The sequence below is a fragment of the Chiloscyllium punctatum genome, chromosome 25 (genome assembly GCF_047496795.1).
Source record: "Chiloscyllium punctatum isolate Juve2018m chromosome 25, sChiPun1.3, whole genome shotgun sequence".
Classification (NCBI taxonomy): domain Eukaryota; kingdom Metazoa; phylum Chordata; class Chondrichthyes; order Orectolobiformes; family Hemiscylliidae; genus Chiloscyllium; species Chiloscyllium punctatum.
The window spans coordinates 25,378,207-25,404,015 of NC_092763.1; the positions used below are offsets into that span (position 1 = coordinate 25,378,207).

Here is a 25,809-nt window from a genome sequence, read left to right on the forward strand (position 1 = left end):
ATATCTGGAATTAAGAGTCTAATGATGACCATGAATCCATTGTTGATTATCTGAAAAAACCCATCTGTTTCACTAATGTCCTTTAAGGAAGGAAACTGTGATCCTTAACGGGTTGGGCCTACATACCCACAGCAATGTGGTTGACTCTTAACAATTAGGGATTGGCAATCAGTGCTCATCGAGCCATTGATGCCATCATCCCGTGAATGAACCTTTAAAAATCCCTTTACGAAGGCAGTCATTCCAATGCTCCCACCATGACAAGTTGGAGGAGCAAGTCCCAGATAGCTAGAGCCTCCCCCCCGGCAGGGGACGCAATCCACTTGTACACACGTACACCCGCACGCATGTTTATGCAGACAGAGACTCAGACACAGACAGACAGACATGGGCACGCACACCCCAACCTGGTGCTCCATTAATCCATCATGTTTGTAGAGGAATATTACCATAAACCTCTCATAGCCCTGTAGCCTCAATCTGTCAGTCTATTGTGATCACACAGGGCTACAGAACCATACCGTACAAAAGACAGCCATCATTTTTGTCTTTGGCCATTGTCCATCGTGTCATTGAAATTTTAATCATCTGAACCTCTGACTATGCCAACATACTGACCCGTTTCTGACCCCAAACAACCCCCAACACATACACCCTCCCGACTCCCTCCCCCCAACTAATCTGCCCCCATTTGGATGAACAAATATCAGGTCTGAGCTGAGGCTTGGCATAGACACACAATGAAATCTACTCCTGACCCTCCATTCTGGTTTAAACCAATGTCAAGCCTGGGATAGGGCCTGACACACGTGCAGTCAACTGATAAAAATAATTGAGTGCCAGCTAATACTAGATAGAGTTAGAAAATATCTCCTCAGGTGGAGAAGAGTGGAGAGGTATCTAAGCTTGGTTTTTATATATATTAGGATAATAACAGATGCCTCTTTGATCCATTCTCCAGGATGATGAGATGCAGCCTGTTGGTCGACACCATTACCTGGATTGTCAGGATGCCAACAATGGAAGCACTACTTCAGCAAGATTACAAATCTCCCAGCTCTCTGTGGTCTGCCCCCACTGAAGGCAAGAAAGTGTGAGGATGGTGTTTTGTGGGTCCATCCCAAGAAATCCATGATGGTTGGGTGTGACAACCAGCAGGCTGTGCTGCATCTGTGGCCAGGGGATGAGCAAATCAGTTGAGGGAGAACATTGGGCAGGCCAAGCCGGACCCATCATGGATCCGCAATGAACGGACAGAACACTTATTCCACAGGAAGCATTGTCCCAATATTTCACATAGTCAATTATGGCAATTGACCACGATTTGGTTTAGTGATGATTTCGGGAGATCCAGGAAAGGCCGTGGTGATGGTACTGAAGATCCCAATCATTACACCAAATCAAAATCGGCTACAAGTCTTTGAGGTGGGAAATGGCGGCATTATCTGAGAGGGTGCAGGGTTAGAATACAATGGCATTCTTCTGTAAAAGAATGAGAAAGAAACAAGGCTCATAGGTACCACTTTGGATAAATGCCAGCAAACAAAAGAAGGAAATGTGTGCCATCATCTCGTATATTTAAATAAACATGCCCTGCACGGTTTTCAGATGAACACTCTTCTATACTGTACTGTAGAGATCCAGAGCCTGTACACTGGGTTAGTGGAGAGAAGAGGAGGAGAACACTGAATCACAAATTCACTGTCAGGACAGGACCTTCACATATAACATCCAAAGCACCACCTTTTGTATTAGACCACAAATGACAGCCAGGATAGGCCTAATCGAGCTCATAGGCATCCACAGGAGGATTAAGACCTTTGTCAATGTCAGTGGTGAACTTAGGCAAACATTAGGGGATTATTGGGAAAAGTACCAGACATTGAACTCTGACCAGACCAATTACAGCAGGTCTAGTCAGAATTGGCAAATGCACAGAAATTGTTTACTCCTGTTAGTTAGCAGACAGAACAAATTTAAAAGGGTATCAGGGAAATCAAAGTGGTTAATTAATGGTAAGACTTCTGGCTCTGGGGCTGAAATGTGCAGATACACCAGTGGTTACAAGTCCTATCACAAATGGCTGTGTTGAACATCCAGTTTGCTTTGATCAACCTGACCATTTTTACTGTTCAATTCATCCGTGTAAGCAAAGATTCATCCAGAAACCAGCAATGGACTCAATGGATCTACAACAGGAGCCAAGAAATTAATGAACCCAGACTCCATCGGGAATGGACTATGTTAATTGATGCATGGTATGTATATTATTCTATCGAGTACTACTAATCACCAAAGAGGCTTGAGGATGAGTCAATGTATGTAAATAGTGGCTAATTCTCCTTTGATATCTCTTATGGACCAGGCCAGACTCCCTCAAAGTATTTCAGGAAGCTAGTCCAGACCCTAACTTTTTCTTATTTTAAAAGCAGATGCATAGTGGATATCCCAGCTGTGATGCAGTTTGTCAAACCACTTGGCTTTGAGCAAAACAGAATTTATTTAAACACAACAGTTGAAAGACAAACAAAAGAAAACAGAATTTAGAATAACTAAACTATTTGAAGACTCAACTGACTCGATACCGCAATTTAACTAAGGAGCTGTAAAGATGTTACAGTTCCTGTAACACCCCATAAACGCACCCCTTGGAAAAGGTAAATTCAAACACAGCTTCTTACAGACAGGAGAGACTTCAGAGAGGAACATCAGCCAGGAAGCATCTGCTGAAGCATGGAACCTTTCATTTCTGCAGCTACTTTCAAAGAGATTTCAGAGAGAAAGCCAGTCAGGAACCATCTGCTGAAGCTTGGAACCTTTTTCCAGTGCAAGCAACCTCTCATTGTTACAGCTACCAAAGTAGAAAAATAAACTGAATTGAGAGAACTAGCCTCTCTTCTGCCATTGTTAAACTAGGCTCTTTCTGAGACATTTCAGCACCTCTGCCTTTACGAACTCTCTTAAAAAAAAATCAAGTACAAACTAACCTTGTTAAAGTGACAGCATCATCATATGTATTTGGGAATTTGAATATAGAGTTGTGAAGCTTATTATTGTGAGTAGGATGATAACTTCCGTATAGGGTATGGTTGCATTGTACAATGGAGAATTCAGACAATCAGGGAGTTAGGGTATCTCTATCAGAGATTTAGTATGTTGCTGCATGAGAGTGTGTTATGAACCTCTGATCCTATTTCTGTGAGACACTTCAAGGGATCATCAGGAGATACTGTGGACCATGCATCTAAAATGGGATATTCTAAATTGACCCACAGCTGGAGAAATCAGGCCTAACAGAAAATTAGCCAAAGTAAATTAAACAGCAGCCTGCAGCTATTAACTACAGAGAACTGTGGCAACCAAGGTCAAAGAGGTCACAAAGATTAAGGGGGAACCAAATACAAACATCCTGAGGATGGTGTACTGCAGAAGTATCAATCAGACGTTCTGGCACCTTGACTTCCAGCTGGTGCCTGAGGATGTGCACTTTACGTTTCCCTGGAATGGCAACAGTGAAGGGTGTGGGTGTGAATCATTTGGATCCTTTGAACACAGCTCATGACCCTATTGACCAAAGGCCACAGAACATTCTGTAAGATCTGGGGCAACGAGGGATAAGAACAGACATGGTCACCTCCCCTCAGTGAAGACTCACAGTGAAGATTCTCAGGGAAGTTTTGCAGTGAAGACTCATGACAGAAGATCATGCAGCAGCCCATGAAGACCCAGAAGAAAATTGCCCCTGACGTGAAAAACCCACCTTCATGGAAAAGAGCTAGCCATACGTCAGAGAGAAAGGATATTCCAATAGCACAGCTCAAACACATGGATCATTGTGGGCAATATCCTGTCTCAGATGGATGGAAGTTGACAAAGCATAAATATTATGGGAATTTGGGAAATGCTAACATTGTATTTTAATAAGGAATATTTTGTTAATAAGATCAAATTGAACTGCAAACTGAATTCTGTTTCTCTGTGTCGATCTCAGTGTCAAGGGCAAATGAGTATAGTATTTTTAAGATGTGTTTCTGAACAAAGAGTCCAAAGCATGGACAAAACCACCACCTGCAAGTTCCTCTCCAAGCCACTCACATTCTGACCATATTGCCCACTGTTCATTCAGAGTCACCAGCTCAATGCCCTGGAACTCAGTTGTGAATGGCATTGTGGGTCTATGAACAGCACATGGACTGTAGCAGTTCAAGGCAGCGCCATCTTCTCAAGGGCAACTAGGGATGGGCAATAAATGCGGGCACATCCAGTGACACTCATATCTTGTGAATTAATTTAAAAAAAACAGTATTGGGACACGCAACGGGGTGTACGTTTCAAAGTCAATGTTGGGTTGTACCAAACTATCATGGAGTCCCTCACTGCCCCTGATTGTTGTGGATTTTCTAAATGAGCAAGTGAGGTGAAGGCTCATTTTTATACTTGACAGGACACTGAGCTATAGAGCAGAGGTGATCATAATATCAATAGGTATCTGAACAAGAAGAGAAAAGCACATGAAGGTCAGCAGATCAAAGACCCAAGTTATGGACTGTCATTTGAGCCTATGGAAAGGGATGAGAATGAAGCTGGAAAGATTACGGTTGAAGATTTGGGAAAAGTGAATAATTTTAAGTTTCATGGTTCATGAATGGCAGAGGATAGATGCATGAAAGTGGAACTTAGGGAATGGATTGGCTTTGATTGGACAACTTTTATTTTAAGGTGGATTTTGTTATTTAATGTAGAAACTTGGGCAACATTAGGGAGAGAGGAACAGTCACTGGAATCCCATATATTAGCACAAGGTCTTAGGCAGGAGCCTCAGCTCATGTCAAAGAACTCATGATACAGGAAACGTAATGCTCAGTAATTCCACCACACTCCACCCTGCTCCAAATTAATGCCCATGTTTGCTGTTGACAGAGGAGATGCCAGCTGGTGTTACACCTGACTGAGTTTCTGAACATCCTTCCTGGAGTTACAGTGGTGTGCATCATCACAACAATAAAATTTCAGATCCATTGTTTACAAATCAAACAGAAATATCCCCATAAACGTTCACATCTCTGGTGTGGCCAGAAGTTGCACAGAGTTTGAGAGTTGGGCAGAATCAGCTCTGTCTCCGTATCTTTCCCCTTTATGTTGTTTCAAGAATGGACCCCAATCAGGAGCTGATGTGCAAGCGGCAGAAAGTTTCTGTGAAAATAACAAAGAAATGTTGAAGAAATCCTTCCTGATTTTAAACAAAATTTAACCAGGTTAATGCCTGATTTTATTGAGATTTTCCTTTAACACAGAGCATTTCATATTGTATTGAAAATATATTTAACCTGCGTATATATTCTGGAGATTACACTCCTGTGTGTAAACTCTAAATTCTTAAGCAGTGAAGTACACTGAAGGAATGGCTTATCACTAATAGTTTACTGTGAGCACTGTCACATTAACTGAAGCAGTGTTACTGAGCCATTAATTTCATCTCATTGATAGCTAAGGCTTCTTGATGTAGGATACATCACCAATTGACTTTCGGTAGCTTAAATATATCCCCTGACCATTCATTCCAGAGACATGGTGTGTGCTGAGGACACTGTGAGAGCACATTCACAAGGCGTGTTACAATGGTTCAGGAAGAGGCTTCACTAGAACTGATTGAAGAGTGAACAGGAATAGACAACAAAATGTCAAACACTGCAGCAACACCAACATTCCGACAGCATTTTTAATCTTTGCCTGCTCTGGGATGCAATTAATGTCTCTTGTCAGGAAAGCCATGTTGCTAATGAAAAAACAATGCATTCACATCTTTATAACAGTAAGATGGTTCTGGATGATTAGCAAGAGCGTGAACATATATTGTTGATAGTAAGAAATAAAAGGAAACATGAGAATGGATGACCAAAATCTTTGAAACTTTTAAGGCACTTTGGAAAGAAGAGAGAGGGGGAGAGGTAAAGATGTTCATGGAGGTAATTGCAGAGCTCAGAGCTCAGAAACAGTAATGAATAGTGAAGAGATCATAATCAGGTTTGAGCCAGATACAGAATTGGAGAAGCATAGTGACGTTGGAGTGTTGTGTGACAAGTGGAGGTCACACACAGAGTGAGGAATAAGGCCATGAAGAGATCTGAAACCAGAATATGAATATGTAATTGAAATATTGCCAGACTGGGAGCCAGCAGAGGTCAGTGAGCTCAGGAGTTATTCATGAACATGACTTTGTGCCAGTGTGAATACTTGCAGCAGAGTTTCAGATGAACTCCCGTTGACAGGGGATGATAGATAGAGGCCAGCCAGTGAGCAGTGGGATAATCAAAACTACAAGTGGCCCATTGTCAGTTTCCATCATGCAACCAGACAGACCCCAGCATCTCCTCCTCAACAGCAGCACCCACTCAAAACAGACAGACTGCTTCACAGACAAACTGTACTGTATGAGCACACACTTGCTCCAAATTACTGCTGGGATGACTGAAAATATTCTCTTCAGGATCCCACCATGAACTTCATATTCCTAGATACCAATTGTATCCCTCTCCCTGGAAACCAGACAGTTCAGAACCTTGGTGCCAGATTTGATTGGCCCTGGATTGATCTTCCAATCACATAACTGCAACATCACTATGTCTCCTATTTCACCCCCATGTCACCCAAATCTGCCCCACCTCAGTTTACCCAGTGTGAAAGCCTCCATCCATATCTGTGTGAGCGATAGACTCACCAGGATGTGGCTGTGTGGCTAGAGTTCCCACAAGCAGGAAATGTGGCCTCAAGGCTGACCAATTGATGGGATGTGAAATTGCTATTTCCTAATCAGGAGTTGAGATGGAGCGATACACGCAGGGGTATGTTTGTGGTGGGTCAAAATGCCCCACAGGCCTTTGGGAGGTTCCTCCTTGTTACACATTTGTGTGCCCTGAAGATTCTTCCATGAGAAACCGTTTTAATAAAGTGCTACCAAGGTGGCCATGTTAGTGGAGGATGAGCTACCTGCACATCCCGTGTAAGGGTTGTGTGCATTAATAAACGGTGTCCAATTGTGTAGAAGGTCAGTGGTTTGCCTTGTTGTACCTCCCTAGTCAGACTCCCTCTGGTCTGGTAACCTCGTGGTCCAGTACCTGCAGAATTTCTGGTTTTCCAAAGATCAGTTTTTGAAAATCCCACTATTTTTAGACGATACTTTCAAGGTATTTAATGCTTGTAAAGGCAGATTAAAGTGCAGCAAGCATTTGAAAAGAGTATAATGTCAAGGATATGATTTGGACACTAGCTCATGCCTGGCTAACAAAGTTACACCTGAGGACTGTCTTGACTGTCATTCATTTCAGAGGAAGTGGTCAGGTCTATGTCCACGACACAAAGGCAAATCATTAAAAAAAAGACCAGAACACATGAGACAAACCAAGCCACAAGACTGACTCAAGAGGATAGATGAGGTAGTCACCAGCCCTCTATAAGAACCTGTATAAGTGTGATGAACACACATTTGAATAGCCCTCCAAGAATTTCCAACAGAATCTTTTTCAAGGGAAATGCCATTCTCCAAGTCAATATCTTTGGGATAGTACAAGACAAGTGCGGAATGAAGACGGGATGATTGAAAATTTCTTTGCCGACCCTGATACAGTACCTCCTATGATTTGACACATTCTGTGGTTCTTTTAAGGCCCAGTCCAAAGGCTTCTGGGTAAGGGAAGGAAGCAGGCGAATGCATCCATATGTGTCACTGGTAACTGTGATTGGGAGATGAGGATGAAATAGTGTGGAATGGAGGGGTTAGGGAAATGGAGGTATAGATGCAGGAAGGGCCTGACTCCTGTGGGGGAGGGGTTGGTGAAAAGTCAAAGTAAGAAAATCCGCAACTGAAAAGGGCGGTGTCAGAATTGTGCAAATTCGTCTCTGTGCGTTGTTTGGCAGAGTACTTACAGGAATTTGAACTCAGCCACAACATTTCATCCACCGTGACTGAGAACAACCTGAAGGAGAAAGTGAGGACTGCAGATGCTGGAGATCAGAGCTGAAAAATGTGTTGCTGGAAAAGTGCAGCAGGTCAGGCAGCATCCAAGGGACAGGAGAATCGACGTTTCGGGCATAAGCCCTTCTTCAGGAATGAGGAAGGTGTGCCAAGCAGGATGGAGGATCGAGGATGGAGGATGCGATAGGTGGAAGGAAGTTAAGGTGAGGGTGATAGGCCGGGGAGGGAGTGGGGGCGGAGAGGTCAGGAAGAAGATTGCAGGTCAAGAAGGTGGTGCTAAGTCCGAGGTTTGGGACTGAGGTGGAGGATGAGATACCTGCACATCCCGTGTAAGGGTTGTGTGCATTAATAAATGGTGTCCAGTTGTGTAGAAGGTCAGTGGTTTGCCTTGTTGTACCTCCCTAATCAGACTCCCTCTGTCTGGTAACCTTGTGGTCCCCCTACAACCATAAGGGATGAATGTAGATTTCTTCAGCTTCCTCATTTCCCCTCTCCCCACCTTTTCTCAGTCCCAACCCTGGGACTCAGCACCGCCTTCTTGACCTGCAATCATCTTCCCGACCTCTCCGCCCCCACCCCCTCTCTGGCCTATCACCCTCACCTTAACCTCCTTCCACCTATCGCATTCCCAATGCCCCTCCCCCAAGTCCCCCCTCCCTACCTTTTATGTTAGCCTGTTTGGCACACCTTCCTCATTCCTGAAGAAGGGCTTATGCCCGAAACGTCGATTCTCCTGCTCCTTGGATGCTGCTTGACTTGCTGCGCTTTTCCAGAAACACATTTTTCAGCTGAGAACAACCTGAGACAATATCCATTCCAAAGAATAGAAGAGGGGCCCTGCCAAGCTGAGCCTGCAACTGCAGCTGTGTCCCACTGAGCAGTGAGTACAACACTGGACACTAACACCAACATTCAGGAAAGAATCAACACAAGACACAACATCGTTTCTTCCACACAAAAAGGGAAGTGTCCCTTAATCTCTGCCAAGCATGAGGCATGTGAGTACACTTAACTCTCTTGGCAAGATGGGATCAACAAATAATGATGATGAACACATGAAGAATTTGAAACCTATTCAATGTGAAATTTAACTTTGACAAACAGCCCAATTACCTGTCTGCTCTCTGCTCCCTGGCTTTCAGTGACTGGAGGTGAAAGAGTTGGAGAGGAAAGTTCTGGATGTGTTACAGACCCTCCCTGTTTGACCAAGAGATTCTCTAGTTGGCCGCCTGTAGATGCAGCATCATCACCTGATGTTGGGTTTTGTGGGATATACGTAAAGCAGTGTTACTTCTGCAACGATAGTTGCTTATGCAAGGTAAATGAACTCACACCAGTGTATAATTGTTTCAACCAAGAGCTGAGTCAACAAGAATGAAAACTATATGAAGGAAATATATAATTGTTTTTGCATTCGCGAAAATATGCATACAAGAATGAAATGTGCTTGCAAACAAAGGTAGATATTACAGACAAATAGATAAGGTGCTGTGAGGGGAGGGGGTTAAGCTAGATATGCTTGTACAAACATTAGTTATAAGCATCTATTTCCTGCTTCTGCAAAAGCAAAAACAAATCACAATCAAGCGGTCATAAGGGTCAGTATGGATGAAGAATGGGAGGAAATGTTGCTTTAGCAAAGAGCAGATGGCAGTGAAGGAGGATATACCTAACAATGGACCACAGCAGGATGTGGTGAAATGGCCAAGCAAAACTTGTACTTTGTTATGCACAAGGCTGGATAAGGCAAAGGATAAACAAGAGTAATGGGCACCAGCTTTAGAGAAGTGGGAGATGTAAACAGGGGAGGAGCAATGGAATAACTGGGGAGGAGTAAAAGAAAAATGAATTGTATATAAGATTTGTACTTGCTAAACTCTGTGTGCTTATTTTAGACACCACACTTGCAAGCATATAATAAACGATACTGCTGCTTCAGATCTTGTCTTGGACTGAAATTATCGAAGTGAGTGGGTTCTATTTCCCACAATTTTACCAATGAAAAGCTTACTGCTGTTAACTTTAACATTTTTGCATGCACGCCATTGGCATTTGGAAAGATAATTATACTCAGGCGGGAAAAGGGAAAAACAGAGAAAGTGGAGGTGGGGAACAGTGCAGTTACAATGTCAGGAATAACACACTATTGACAAGCTCCCAGCTGGTGAAGCTCCCACACTCGTGGCTGGTCTCCCACAGTGTGCCCCAAGGGAAGTTGACTGCTGGCTATATTTGGGGTGGCACGGTGGCACAGTGGTCACAGCGCCAGAGACCCGGGTTCAATTCCTGACTCAGGCGACTGACTGTGTGGAGTTTACACATTCTCCCTGTGTCTGCGTGGGTTTCCTCCGGGTGCTCTGGTTTCCTCCCACAGTCCAAAAATGTGCAGGTCAGGTGAATTGGCCATGCTAAATTGCCTGTAGTGTGGGGTAAATGTAGGGGAATGGGTGGCTTGTGCTTCGGCGGGTCGGCGTGGACTTGTTGGGCTGAAGGGTCTGTTTCCACACTGTAAGTAATCTAATCTTATTTGTACTCATGGCAAGTTCCTTTTCCAAACACCCCAGTGCTCACTGACCAAAATGGTCACATGGTCAAACAACATCTGGTCTTTAAATTCACATTGTTATTTTCAAATCTCTCCATGTCCTCATCTTTCACTCCCTATGAAACTTCCTCCATTTCTCTCACCTGGATATCTCTGGTTTGTTACCTGTGCCACGTGATAGTGAGGCAAGGAATAGGGAGAGATATCAGCTGAACATGTGGCTGCAGGGATGGTGCAGGAGGGAGAGTTTCAGGTACCTGGATAATTGGGGCTCATTCTGGGGAAGGTGGGACCTCTACAAACAGGACGGTCTACACTTGAACCAGAGGGGTACTAATATCCTGGGTGGGAAATTTACTGGTGCTAGCTCAGCAGCGGGATGGGAACCTGAGGTATAGTTCCAGTGCACAGGAGGATGAGAGTAGGGAGGACATGGTCAGGATTTCATGGTCACAGGAATGTGCTGGCAGACAGCAAGCTGATTTGAAGTGTCTCTACTTCAACGCCAGAAGTATCCAAAATAAGGTTGCTTAGCTTGCAGCATGGATGGGACTTTGATGTTGTGGCCATTTTGGAGACATGGGAGTAGGGCCAGGAATGGATGTTGCAGGTTCCAGGGTTTAGATCTTTCATGAAGAACAGGGAAGGTGGTAAAAGAGGGGGAAGGTGTGGCCTTGTTCGTCAAGGACAGTATAACGGTCGCTGAAAGAACTTTTGATGAGGACTCGTCTGCTGAGGTAGTATGGGCTGAGGTTAGAAACAGGAGAGGAGAGGTCACACTGCTCGGAGTTTTTTATACGCCTCCACAGAATTCCAGGGATGTGGAGGAGAGGATCAGAAAAACGATTGTGGGCAGGAGTGAAAGGAACAGGGTGTTATTTTGGGGGACTTTTAACTTCCCCAACATTGACTGGAAATGTTATAACTCTAGTATGTTGGATAGACCAATTTTGTCCAATGTGCGCAGGAGGGTTTCCTGACACACTACGTTGAAGGGCTGACAACAGGGGAGGCCACACTGGATTTGGAGCTTGGTAATAAACCAGGCCAGATGTTTGAGTTAGTTGTAGGTGAGCACTTTGGAGAGAGTGACCATAATTTAGTTAAGTTTAATTTAGCGATGGAAAGGGATAGGTACATGCCACAGGTCAAGGCTTATCAATGGGACAAGGGCAATTGTAATGCGATTAGGCAAGACTTAGGATGCATAGAATGGGGTAGCAAAATGCGGAGGATTTGAAATGTGGAGCTGGTTTAAGGAACAGATATTGCATGTCCTTGATAGGTATGTCCCTGTTAGACAGGGAGGAGGTGATAGGGTAAGGGAACCATGGTTTACTCTGGAAATTGCATCTCTTCTTAAGCGGAGGAAGGAGGCTTATATGACAATGAGACAAAATGGTTCAGATGAGGAGATGGAGAGTTAAAGATTTGCTGGGAAGGATTTAAAGGGAGAGTTAAGAAGAGCAAAGAGAGGACATGAGCAGAATTCAGCAGGTAGAATAAGTATGTGAGGAATAAAAGGATGACGAGGGTAGGAATAGGGCCAGTCAAATACAGAAGTGAGAAATTGTGTTTGGACCCTGTGGAGATCAGAGAGGTGCTAAACAAATAATTCTCATTGGTTTTCACTCTGAAAGAGGAGAATAATGTAGAGGAGAAGAATGAGGTACGAGATATTAGACTAGAAAGGATTGGGGTTAGTAAGGAAGAGGTGTTATAAATTCTAGAAGGAGTTAAAGTAGACAAGTCCCCTGATCTGGATGGGATTTATCCGAAGATTCTCTGGGAGACTAGGGAGGAGGTGTTGGAACTTTTGGCTTTGATCACTGAGTCGCCATTGTTTAGAACCAGAGGACTGGATGATAGCAAATGTTGTGTCCTTGTTCAAGAAGGGCAGTAGAGACGACCCAGGTAATTGTAGGCCAGTGAGCTATATGTCTGATGTAGGAAAAGGTTTGGAAAGGATTATAAAAGATAGAATTTATAATCATCTAGCAAGCAACAATTTGATTGGAGATAGTTAACACGGTTTCGTCAGGGGCAGGTCGTGTCTCACAAACCTCATTGAGCTTTTTGAGAAGGTGACCAAGCATGTGGATGAGGGTAGGGCAGTTGACGTGGTGTACATGGACTTCAGTAAAACCTTTGAGAAGGTTCCACATGGTAGGCTGTTGGAGAAAATGCAGAAGCATGGAATTGAGAAGTTTGGATTAGAAACTGGCTTTCTGTAAGAAGGCAGCGAGTGGTGGTTGATGGAAAATATTCAGACTGGAGTCTCGTTTCTTGTGGTTTGCCACAAGGATCTGTTTTGGGGCTGTTGGTCATTTTTATAAATGGATGGGTTAGTAAGTTTGCAGATGATACTAAAGTCGGTGGAGTAGTGGACAGTGTGGAAGAATGTTGCAGTGGGACTTGGATAAACTGCAGAATTGGGCTGAGAGGTGGCAAATGGAGTTCAATGCAGATAAATATGAGGTGATGCACTTTGGGAAGAATAACAGGAAGGCAGAGTACTGGGTCAATGTAAAGATTCTGGGTAGTGTGTACAGAGGGATCTTGTTGTCCATGTACTTAGATCCCTGAAAATTGCCACCCAGGTTGATAGTGCTGTTAAGAAGGCAAACAGTATGTTAGGTTTTATTGGTAAAGGGAGAGAATTCCGGAGCCATAATGTCATGCTGCAACTATACAAAATGCTGGTGTGGTCGCACTTGGAATATTGTGTACAGTTCTGGTCGCCCCATTAGAGGAAGGATGTGGAAGTATTGGAAAAGGTGCAGAGGAGATTTACCAGGATGATGCCTGGTCTGGAGGGAAGGTCTTATGAGGAAAGGCTGAGAGATTTGGACCTGTGCTCATTGGAAAGAAGAAGGCTAAGAGGAGATTTGACAGAGACATACAAGATGATCAGAGGATTAGATAGGGTATAGTCATCCTTTTTCCTAGGATGATGACTTCAGCTTGTATGAGGGGGCATCGCTACACACTGAGGGGTGATAGATTTAAGACAGATGCCAGAGGCTGGTTCTTTACTCGGAGAATAATCAGGGGGTGGAATGCCCTGCCTGCCAATGTAGTTATCTCAGCCACATTAGAGAGATTTAAACAATCCTTAGACAAGCACATGGATGATGATGGGATAGTGTTGGGTGATGGGCTTAGATTAGTTCACAGTTTGGCGCAACATCAAGAGCTGAAGAGCCTGTTCAGCTCTTTATTGTTCTATGTTTTATCTCCCTACTCTAATTATGTGCTCCTCACAATCTCTAATTTTTTGTCCTGCGACTGCCAAAACTTTGCACTCTTGAACTGCGCTCCAAATTGCTTTACCTGTCCTCTTCCATTTTGATCTTCATTAAAAGCAAACATTTATTTATATGATTTGCATCTCTTTATGGAAGCATGTGAAATTGTGCTGTGAAAGATGACTGCAAATTTCTTTTGGATGTTTGATGATATTTGCATTGCTGTATGAAAACATTTAATTGTTGTCAAACAGAGCGATTTGGAGGACATCACAGAAATTCTGCTCTTCAATTGTTGAAAGGTATCAAGGAGTTACCTGCCATAAGGTGGAGCCCTCAGCTTGAACAACTCTCACAATGACCACAATGGGAATCCACACAATACAGAAGGTGGTCATACACCAGCCCAGTGCTATTGCCCAGACAGGGAATTCAACTGGTCCATATCTTGGGGGAGCATATGTTACTAAGGACCAGAGCAAGATGATCTGAAATGAAGTGAAAGCACAAAACAATTTCTCAAAAAGGCTGAACAACTATAGCAGCAGTTATTGGCCATTGAGCCCCATTGATTCAATGACATCATGACTTACCTTTGACCTTACTCCATATGCCTGGTTTTGGCACAATATCCCTCGACATCTTTGCTAAACATAATTTTAAATCTGAGAAAGATAATTTTAACAACTGATTCAGTATCCACTGCTGTTGTGAGAGAGTATTCCAAACATAGACCATATTTCATGTATAGAAGTGTTTCCTCACACCCCTCCTGAATGGTCTGTCCCAAACTTTATACAATACCCCTAATTCTAGATTCCCAAACCAGGAGGAATAATTTATCTTTACCCATCATGTGTTGTGTTAATATCTTGAAAACTTTGAACAGATCAACCCTCCCCCTTCTAGAGTTTAGAGAAAACAGGCTTACATGGTATAATCTCTCTTTATAAGTTAACCCCTGCAATCCAGATATTGCTCTTGTGAACCTACAGTATGTTGTAACCCTTCCAAGACCAATGTATCCTTCCGAAGGTGTATGGTCCCCAGATCTGCCCACAGTACTTCAACGAGAATGTAACCCGCCTATCTGGAGTTTGATCATTGTCACTTTAGATCATTAAAATGTGTAACGTCTCCTTACTGCCAACAAACACGGAGAGATCAAAAGCCAACAGACTCTCCACCACAGCCAGAAGAGCCAAGTCCTTTCCCCAATCATGATCTCAATGTCCTTGATGAATCTGTTTGCCCCTGTGAACAACAAGAAAGCAGAATACAATCATATTGTCCATCCCGCACTGTCTGTATCTAATGAGCAGGTTCAACCAGGGAAGAGATCACTCAGGATTGCAAACAGGGTGAATAAACTGTTCCCAATCACCAAGGTGATTATCTGTAGGAGGAACTGTAAACAGACTGATGGAGAATTTGTTCTGTTTTTCCACAACTGCAGTGGGAGAAAATGCTGACTGACTGAGTCAAATGGCAAATAACTGTTGGATAAGGCTGAAGATGACTGGAACTGATAAGAGGCTTTACAATGGGCTGTTATGTGATCGGAATTATGATGAGTCATTCAGGTCTGCTAAGAGCTAAGGTTGGAGGACATCAGTAACTGCTGTCTCTGCCAAATAAGGACAAGACATTCAAGATTGGTCACTTGCACAGATAATTCCAAATGAGGCATACAATTGGCACAGAATCCTGTGTATAGAGAAACCTGAGAAAATGCTTTTGTCAGCAGAACTTCAAAGATTAACTTTGCAGGAGGTCCCCTATGTCAAGAGGCATGGTGAAGATACCGAGAAGAGTTCCAATCTGGGAAGCTGCCAACACTCCTGGGAAATAATGTTCGGGGTTAATCACAGAACACAGGGTAGTGAAAGAGCGATAGAGATATCTCTAGTACCTAAACATGTGTGAGATTCATTGAAGTTCTCAATAAATTAATTGAGTTTTCTAGAGTTCGAAGTATTTCTGCTGTATCTTGAACTATGTAGAGACAGTTGTCTGTCAGAGATGGGCAACAGAATTTGGCATTCCTGGTTGGGCATTGATAAGAAGTTGCTTTCAGTTACTCTGATGCTGGACATCGTACTGTCTGATTTTTCCAAAGCCCCAATGGAGAAAGTGAGTGCGGGAAGGAGAAGGTGGAAATTTGATTTTGAGAAAGACAGAAAAAGAACAGTGGACACATTAAAGAAGTTAGCGCTAACAGCAAGTGATGATTCAAGGGCACTCTAATTGGATGGGATTTCAGCAACATGGCTGGGAAACAGTTGAAGTAGTGTAAGTATAACGGTAGGATTGGTACAGGAATGAAAACACATGGGGATACTCTCTGGAGTTTGCCAGAAGAGAGTATGAGAGAAAGGTACTTTAAGAAAGTGCATAAATCTGTTGCAGTCGGTTGTGTGGTGCAAGTCTGGGCAGGAAGCCAGCACTGAGAGCTGAAGCTGCAAACAGAGGGAGCTCAGATTAGAGAAAAGATAAAGAGATTGACTGAGAAGATCAGGAATTTACAAAGCCACAGAGATTCAGACCTCATGCATAGGAACCCGTTTCATACGCACTGTGAGAAATTGATGAGGGAAAAGGTGAAAAGTGAAAAAGAAACGAAAGGGGCTCATGTGCAGACAGAAGGATTAAAGAAACAGTTTAGTGTATAAAATGGTTATGAATGTACTACATATGTCAACACAGGTCCCTTAGTGTAAGGGACCTCAGACAAACATGCAAAGTGTATGAAGCAGATAGAGACATTATAGGAGAGAACAGGCAGGAGGGCAACACCCATATTCCCCACCAACCCTCCAGATATTACAAGTACCACTCCTTATGATGTTCAGGGATACAGCCAAGTGTATGAGAGATTGTCAACCTGGGGATAATCCCTGGGAGCTAATCCAAGCTATCCACAAGCAACGAACCACACATGGGTTCGATAATGAGGAGGAGGAAATCACAAATACTGATCCCATTATTCAGTCAGCTTGGCCCAAGTCACAAAATTTGGGAGGGGGAGCATTAGATGTGTTATAGGAGGCTGTACTGATGGCTGTGGGAGCTAATAGAGGGCACCCAGTGGAAGCCCTGACTGAGTGTAGACACAGGAAAGGGGAGCACTGAACTATGTTTGCTGCCAGACTGTGACTAGTGTTCCAGAGTGTCTCCGACCCAGGGCTAGACTAGTGACATTGAGATGAACCTTTTAACAATCGGTGGGTGCATACAATGGTGTCCCATTGCACAGAGAAGTTGTGAAAGGTGTGTGATGTGTTTAACCCTCCAACAACCCACACATTGAGGCGGGAGTGTTGAGGAAAATGGCAGAATTTGGGAGGAGAAGACCAGGGGACGTAAGGCTCAGGGGGGATGAATGGCACCCCTTAGAGATCAAGGGGCAGCATGGAGAAATGAAGGAAAGGGACCAGTCCCAAGGGGACCACCACTGCCCTCTCAAATGGTAGGAAGGGGATGCAGGCATGAACGAGAAGACCCGGCTGTGGTCACAGAGAGTGATCAGATCCCCATGAAAGTGTTTTAATTGCAGTGAAGAAGGACACAATGCCAGAGATTGTCCAAACTCCCGGAGAGGTGGGATGAATCAGATGCAAGTCCAGCCCTTGCCATTAGAGGGACATCAGCCAGTGCCACATATGTCATCAACTGAGGCAACAAGTGGGTTGTTGGACTAACCCAACACGATGGTCTCAGGCCTCTCCAATATAAATGGGTAATACAAAACAGGATGGGATAGAGAGACAACTGTTTGCAATTGCTAAAGGGGCTTGAGTCAAAAGTGAATTCTCGGAAGACTCAAATAATAAGGTCTGTTAAGTGAGTTATTTAGGAGGAGTGTTAACTCGACGAAAAAGAAAGATAGACAAACAACAATTTAAAACAGCAACTAGACTTCCCATCCTGTGAGAGGTAATTTCGGTTTGCAACTTTAAGATGTGCCTAGACCACAGACTGATCTATAATAAAAGATAAAACTTTTGCTTCTTTTCTAAAACATTAGACTTTTGCTTTCTTAAAACATTTTGTATACTCAAAAGTAGAATGGTTTACAATTGTGCATGCAGTTTGTGAGCAGAGTGACTTCTTTTCTAAAAACATTAGACTTTTGCTTTCTTAAAACATTTTGTATACTCAAAAGTAGAATAGTTTAAAATAGTGCATGCAGTTTGTGAGCAGAGTAAAACAAGCAGGCCCTTGATTGATGAAACCATAAACACAGGCAGGGAAGGATGAGTCCTTGACTGATAAAGACTGCAGGACAGGGAAACGACTCGAGAGACATCTGCTACAGATTGATACAGAGACATCTGCTACAGCACAGACAGAGAAGAATAAGTCTTTGACTGATAAGACTACAGGGAGAGAAAAATAACACCTCTAGGGTCTGGAGGCATGAAGGGGAGGGTCTGAAGACATTTGTTGCAGACTTTATGATAAGGATGCAAGTTGGAGAATAATGATGTTTTTAAGAATGTGAACCTCATGGCTCGTTAAGAGCCAGGAAGGGGAGGGTCTGGAGACATTTGTTGCAGACTTTATGATAAGGATGCAAGTTGGAGAATAATGATGTTTTTAAGAATGTGAACCTCATGGCTCGTTAGAACCAAGGAGGGGAGGGACTTGTACTGTATATAATGAGAAACTTTGTAAGCCTCAGCGCGCCTTTTACTCAGAAGGCTGCCCAACTCTGCAGACTTGCTAATAAAACTTTGTTTTCCTGAATTTGTCTAGAGCGATTATTAAGAAGCGATTTTCATTTCTAACACATCCCCACAGATGTGAAGGGATTCAGATTTGTTTTAGACTTGACTGGGTATTGCAGAGACCATATTGATGGTTTTGCTACAAAGTCAACACCACTAATGATGTTAGTAAAGAAAGATGCCCCATGGGAATGGAGGGCAGAACACACACAAGCAATAGTAGTTTAAACCAGTGATTGGTGAGTGCTCCTGCCCTGAAAAACCCCAAACCCAGCTGAACCATTCTCCTTGGAGATGGTTACAACAGACTCTACAATATCGGCGGTCTTATTCCTAGAGGTGCATGCTCAGTTGAGGCCAGTAGCCTGTGCCTCGAACATGCTCACGCCAGTAGAGCAGGGATCCTGGGCATGTGAAAGGTATTTATTGGCAGCGTTCTGGGAATTACAAAATTTCATCTACATTGTAGGGTTGAACTCGATGACAATTTTGACAAAACAAATACCCATTCAGATGCTGCTGGATAGACATATTAATGTTGGCAGAGTGAGCCAAAACAGAATTGCGAGATGGACACGATGATTACAAGGATGAAACAGAGAGGTAAAAAGGGTTAAAACAAACTACCATGTTAGCAAATAACCTAATTTACCAGGGAACACCCCATGACTGTCAGGTGGTGATAGCAAATGAACCCAAGGGATTATTTCTATCAAAACAAAGAGGAGGGAATACTGGTCAAGAGATCACAGGGAATAGCCAAGACAAGAGACGGACAAACAGAAATAGGAGAACAGGAAGAGAATGTCAAATAATCCTTACATTTTTGTTGATGACTCTTCATCTGTAGAGGATGGAGAATGGAGAACTGGCTGTGGGATCTATATGGAAGGTGAACAAGGATGGGAGATGGATAGTATAGTCCTCAAAATGCCAAAGACCAGGAGTGCTCAAGCAGCTGAGTTGGCAGCAGTGATTGGTGAATGTTCCTGCCCTGAAAAAACCCAGCTGAACCCTTCTCCTTGGAGATGGCTACAACAGACTCTACAATATCGGCGGTCTTACTCCAAGAGGTGCATGCTCAGTTGAGGCCGGTAGCCTGTGCCTCGAACATGCTCACGCCAGTAGAGCAGGGATCCTTGCCATGTGAAAGGTATTTATTGGCAGCATTCTGGGAATTACAAAATTTCATCTACATTGTAGGGTTGAACTCGTTGACAATTTTGACAAAACAAATACCCATTCAGATGCTGCTGGATAGACATATTAACGTTGGCAGAGTGAGCCAAAACAGAATTGCGAGATGGACACGATGATTACAAGGATGAAACAGAGAGGTAAAAAGGGTTAAACAAACTACCACGTTAGCAAATAACCAAATTTACCAGAATCTACGATGTATTCAGACAGGATGTACCTGTGAAACAGTCCGACAGAACACCTCCCCTGATGGGAGGCGAGAGGCTTTGTGTCAGCAGATAGAAAGGTCCTACAATTTGCCCCATTGCTGAGGTACATCTTTGATCAGCGAAAGGGAAAGAATATGAAGTGATGAAAGTGAAAGCTCATTCGAAGTTATCACAAGAGAGAAATAGAAAAGCAGATGAATTAGCAAAATGAGGGGCAACAGCTGGAGAAGAATGGCAGCTGTAGATCACGGAAACAGGAGCACCCAAAGAGAAAGAAGTGGGCTCAACTGATCTAGCAGGAGAACAAAAAGGAATTCTTAAAAGTCTTGTAAGCGAAGGAAGCAGAGGAATACAATGAATAAAAAGGCATGTACGTGAAAGAGGCTGTGATACTGTGCGAAAGGGAATGTGTCGTACCAGGGAAAGAAAAGAATCTGACGATTTATTTGTCCCATAACATATATGGACACTAAGAGTTGGAAAACACCTTAAAAAGTTTAAGGAAGTATGTTGGCGGCCACAATTAAAAGGGCATGTCCGAACATTTCGTGAAAAATTGTTCGAAATGTGACCATATTAACCCTGACACACAAGATCAGTCGAAGTGGCCTGGATAAATCTACAAATTAACTGGCAATCAGCAATATTCCTTTCAACTGAACCATTCTCCACCAAATTCTGTTCAAGCCAGAACCTGGTGAAAAACTGCACATAACTCTATCTGTCCACCCAAATGATATAGAAGAGTATTTCCAGTGTTTCATAGTGATGGAACTTCCATCTATTCTACATTTCACTGAAGAATGGAAGAAGATTATTTCTGAGGCAAAGGAGGTTCTCTATAAATGGCTATAGACGAGAAGGAGATTAAAACCCACGCAGAAGTGACAGATAGGGACATACAGGCTCCAAGGTCTGGCAGTAAAATTTGGAACTGGGGACTGAATACTCAGGTCCATCCATGGATCAGAATCGTGTCGCACATGATTGTTGTACTGCCCCTTTTAAACCCAAGCTCCCGAAATGAGAATATAAATGGGTGAAGGTAATTTGAATTCCCATCAGTATCAGAGGAGAAGGATGAGGAATATCATTTCACCCAAAGTGTTATCATGCAGTTTTGAAGACACTGGAAGATTCACACAAGCCTTTCTGAATTTAATTATTTTATTTTATTTCAGTCTTGTTCCTGTTCTACTTACCGTAGATCCAGCTGAGACTGATCAGTTCGACCAGACCTATTGAAATGAGAAGCCATCCTGAACAGAAATGATCCATCAAATTTAGCCAGTAAATCCCAGCCTAAAATTAAATGGGAAGTCAGAAACTGTTACATCAGAATGTTAGAAAACTCTGACATTCAAAACAAGAGAATATTGGGTCATGAAGATTTTCCTTATCTAAATGACAGAACATCCAACACTAATCGGTCTACTCATTCCTTTACAGTGTGGAGTCAGTTTTGCTGATTTCCGTTCCCTCTTTTGAAATAAATAGACCAAAATTCAAATTAGTACACCACATGTGAATTCACAAAGTTTAAATATCCCATTGGATTTAATATGGATTCCTTTGAGTATCTCAATATCCTGTTTTCTGTTTTAACTGCCTGGTAACATTATGCTGTACAAAATTCTGATGCGGCCGCGCTTGGAATATTGCACACAGTTCTGGTCACCGCATTATAGGAAGGATGTGGAAGCTTTGGAAAGGGTGAGGTGGAAATTTACAAGGATGTTGCCTGGTATGGAGGGAAGGTCTTATGAGGAAAGGCTGAGGGACTTGAGGCTGTTTCATTAGAGAGAAGAAGGCTGAGAGGTGACTTAATTGAGACATCGAAGATAATCAGAGGATTAGATAGGGTGGACAGTGAGAGCCTTTTTCCTTGGATGGTGATGGTTTGCATGAGGGGACATAGCTTTAAATTGAGGGGTGATCAAAATAGGACAGATGTCAGAGGTAGCTTTTTTACTCTGAGAGTAATAGGGACATGGAGCGTACTGCCTGCAACAGTAGAAGACTTGCCAACATTCAGGACATTTAAATGGCCATTGGATCGACATATGGACGAAAATGGAACAGTGTCGGTTAGATGGTCTTCAGATTGATTTCACAGGTCAGTACAACATCGAGGGATGAAGGGCCTGTACTGCACTGTAATAGTCTATGTTCCATGATGCTAATAGTATTGATAAATTCATCAAAACAGGAACAGCTTACATTCAGAGAGAAATTTAATGTAATGAAATGCACAAAACAGCTTCAAACTCCCATGATCTCTCTCCCCTCCCATGACCTCAATCTACCATAGCCCCCTTTAAAGTATATTTCACATCTACCTTCCATCTGCTGACTCTCACAACGTTACATTTACCTTTATTAAATTATTTCTGTCATTTCTGATCCAATTTAAATATATTTCCGTGTGTTACATGAGTAACTGCACCAACCAATGTCGAGATTATAGCATTTTTGTGAATGACAAGGCTGTTTAGTCTATCTTTATTTCGCCGATAATCGTTTATTAACGTCCTAATGTTGTAGGGTCCTGAAATATCACCCCTAACGCCCCCATTATCCCTTCAGTGATTGCCTTTCGGAGATCACTCTTTGTCTCCCGTGAAGCCCAAAGCCAGCATGGTCCCTCTTCTTTCTGCAAGAGGTCACTGTCTGAGAATTAGGAGAGTACATCCTGATGATCCATCAGGTCCAATCACTTGATGCCTGTGTGTGTGGAACAGCCTTGCTTTACTGTCAGCCCCACTCTCAATCCACTTCCTGTCAGACCACAGATTCTCACATGTACTTCCCTAATTCAGGAGGGAAAATAACATCCAGAGAAACTGCACAGAACGTAGCAGCTGGGAGAATCTGACTGAAAATTCCAACTCTTTTAAGGCCCCAAAGGCTTCTGCTTAAAGCTAAAACTAAAAACTAAAGCTAAATGCTAAAGAAAAACTCAAGAACCTGGTCGGTGAGAGCTGGCTATACCCAGGCTCCTTCCATTGGTCCAACTTTAAAAATCACCCCAAGGCCTCATTAAATGGGTACTTTCACAGAGACAGCTCGGCACCTCTGCCTTACAACCTCTTTTCAAAAGAAAAGGACAAAATAATCTCTTAAAGTGACAGTAAAACATAAAACCAGGTGCATATTCTGGTCCAAAAAACCAGACATCCAGGCTCCAGAGCATATATGTCAAAAGGTTAATTGTTAACAAGCTTTGGAAAGCCATTTCAAGGTGATTCAAACCAATTAACTCCATGCCCCTGATTGGTCAGGTACTCGAAAGATTCAAGAAGGCAGCCAGGAAAGTAGAAGAGGCCGGCCCTGGCAGGGCTTGACCTGACCCCAATCTCCAGCTGAGGGACATGGCAGAGAGCAGGGCAGCTTATCCTCGGACTGTAGGCAGGGAGGGAGCAAGGGAGAGAGAGAGAGAGAGAGAGAGAGAGCGAGGGAGAAAGAGAGAGAGGTAGAGATCCCTCTGCCTGTGGGCTCATGTTGAGTTGCCATTTTCCCTGATACACACAGGGAGACCTGGGCAAATTAATCTCACATTCTGGTCAAGGAGCCCACAGGGTCCGAGAGACACCCTGAACCAAACAACATTCTAGTGAGTCCACAGAGTCTGAGAGATCCCCTTCATTCGACCAATATCAAGTGAGTCTGCAAGGTCCGGGAGAAATCCTGAATCAAACAATATTGAGGGAGTCTGCAAGGTCCATGAGGCGCCCTGTCCTGGACTACAGTTGTCCTCCAGGTTGCAGTGGGAGATGAGGAAGAAAATTTCAGGGACATAGAACCAAATTTTTAATTCCTCTCTAGCAACAGCGAAGGTGCAAAAGGACTAGAAGGCAGCTAATGTGGTTCATTTTCACAAGAAGAGTGTTTGAGATAAACAAGGGAATTACAGAACCAGTAAGTCAAGCATCGGTGGTAGGGAAACTGTGGGATATAGGTAAAGCAGTGTTACTTCTGCAATCGTAATTACTTGTGCAAGGTAAATGAACTCACACCAGTGTATAATTGTTTCAGCCAAGAGCTGAGTCAACAAGAATGAAAACTATGTGAAGGAAATACATAATTGTTTTTGTATTAGCTAAAATGTGCATACAAGAATGTAATATGCCTGCAAACAATGGTAGATGTTACAGACAAACAGAAAAGGTGCTGTGAGGAGAGGGGGTTAAGCTAGATATGCCTGTACAAACAGTAGTTATAAGCATCTATTTCCTGCTTCTGCAAAAACAAGAACAAACCACAATCAAGAAGTCTTAAGGTCATAAGGTAAGGGAAATGGATGGTAGTGAAGGAGGATATACCTAACAATGGACCACAGCGGGATGTGGTCAAACGGCATTGTGAGGCCAGAAAAATCATTTTGTCACAGACAGGGCCGGATAAGGCAAGAGATAAACAAGAGTAATGGGTGCCGGTCTTAGAGAGGTAGGAGATGTAAACAGGGGAGGAGCAATGGGAGGAGAGAAGGGAAACAAATTACATAAATTGTGTACTAGTTGAATTCAGTGTGTGTGTGTGAGACTGCCTTTGTACACAGTAGACACCACACCCCTCTTGCAAGAGTGAAATAAATGACACTACTGATTCAGATCTTGTCACGGACTGAAATTATTGAAGTGAGTGAGCTTCGATTCTCACTGAAACTATTGGAGAAAATAGTGAAGGGGAAAATTAATCCCCAATTCGAGAGGCAAGGTTTGGTCAGGGATAGTCTGCATGATTTTCCCAGATGGAGGTTGTGCCGAACAAATCTGGTAGAATTTTACATGGAGGTGACCAGCACATGGCTAAGAGAAGGATGATTGATGTCGTTTACATGGATTTCAACAGTGCCTCTAAAGTGGTCCCACATGGGAAACTGATAAGAAAGATCAAAGCTCATAGGATCCACAGTAACTTGACAAGATGGATCCAAAACGAGCTTTGTGGCAGGATACAGAGGGTGGTGAGAGAAGTCTGTTTGTGTGACTGGAGCATAGTGTGCAGTTGCATACTGCAGGATCAGTGCCAGGTCTCTTTTTAGGATATTCATAAATTACGTAAATGAGAATGTTGGTGGGTGGTAAGTAATTTTGCAGATGATACAAAAATTAGCTGGGTGCGACAGTGATGAGGAGAGTGTTAGGTTTCAGGGGGATATAAACAGATGGGTTAGATGGTCAGATCAGTGGCAGATGAAATTTAACCCTGATAAATGTATAGTGATGCACTTTGGAAGAATGATGTGGGATATAGGTAAAACGGTGTTACTTCTGCAATCATAATTGTTTATGCAAGGTAAATGAACTCACACCAGTGTAAAATTGTTTCAGCCAAGAGCTGAGTCAACAAGAATGAAAACTATGTGAGGGAAATATATAATTGTTTTTGTATTAGCTAAAATGTGCATACAAGAATGAAATGTGCCTGCAAACAGACAAATAGATAAGGTGCTGTGAGGGGAGGGGTTGTAGGTTAAACTAGAAATGCCTGTACAAACAATAGTTATAAGCATCTGTTTCCCGCTTCAGCAGAAACAAAAAAAAAGACCACCATTAAAAGGTCATAAAGCCCAGTGTGAAAAAAGGATAGAAGGAAAGATTGCTTTGGTAAGCACAGAAACAGATGGCAGTGAAGAAGGATAAATAACAATAAGACCACAGAGGGAGGTGGTCAAACGCCTTGTGAGGCCAGAGATAAACATTTTGTCACGGACAAAGCCAGATGAGTTCAGAGATGAACAGCTGGGTTTAGGTGAGAAACAGATGTAAACAGGGGAGGAGCAATGGGAGGAGAGAATAGGAACAAATTACATAAATATTGTGTACTTGTTGAATTCATGATTTGGAGATGCCGGTATTGGACTGAGGTGTACAAAGTTAAAAATCACACAACACCAGGTATA

The 25,809-nt window shown here is 43.0% G+C and overlaps 1 pseudogene; it reads right to left on the reverse strand.

The window, feature by feature from the left end:
- Positions 1-4,448: 4,448 nt before the first annotated feature.
- LOC140495628 (sodium- and chloride-dependent neutral and basic amino acid transporter B(0+)-like) overlaps positions 4,449-25,809 on the reverse strand; it is a 70,157-nt pseudogene continuing 48,796 nt past the window's right edge.